Here is a 446-nt window from a genome sequence, read left to right on the forward strand (position 1 = left end):
TCACGCACTTGTTCGCATTAACCAAACCATCTGCATTATTATTTTACCTTGAAGTAACTAAAAGAAAGATGTTGCCTCCGAAATATAATCTGATGTTTTATGATAGATGTTGCCTCCGAAAATATGTGCGTCATTTTCCATGTTCTATTCTTTCTTTTTTCATTTTATTTGCATTTGACAGTTACGACGTTTCAGACAATATGACATGAACCATTGCGAACAATAAGTATTGCTTGCGATGGCAAGCAACATTATGCGTGAGCACACATCTCGAAGCCACATAAGAGACACACAAACACGTGCATTCAGCCAATGGCTTCGCAACACATTGAAGAGGAAGTGTAAGTTGCCACCGCATGGAAGAACGACGCCATATCACAACGCGTTACTGGAGCTCAGACAAAGGTCACAGTTTTACTGCCATGGAATTTTTTTTTACGTTTATG

Source organism: Dermacentor albipictus, chromosome 5, assembly GCF_038994185.2.
Source record: "Dermacentor albipictus isolate Rhodes 1998 colony chromosome 5, USDA_Dalb.pri_finalv2, whole genome shotgun sequence".
NCBI classification, from domain to species: domain Eukaryota; kingdom Metazoa; phylum Arthropoda; class Arachnida; order Ixodida; family Ixodidae; genus Dermacentor; species Dermacentor albipictus.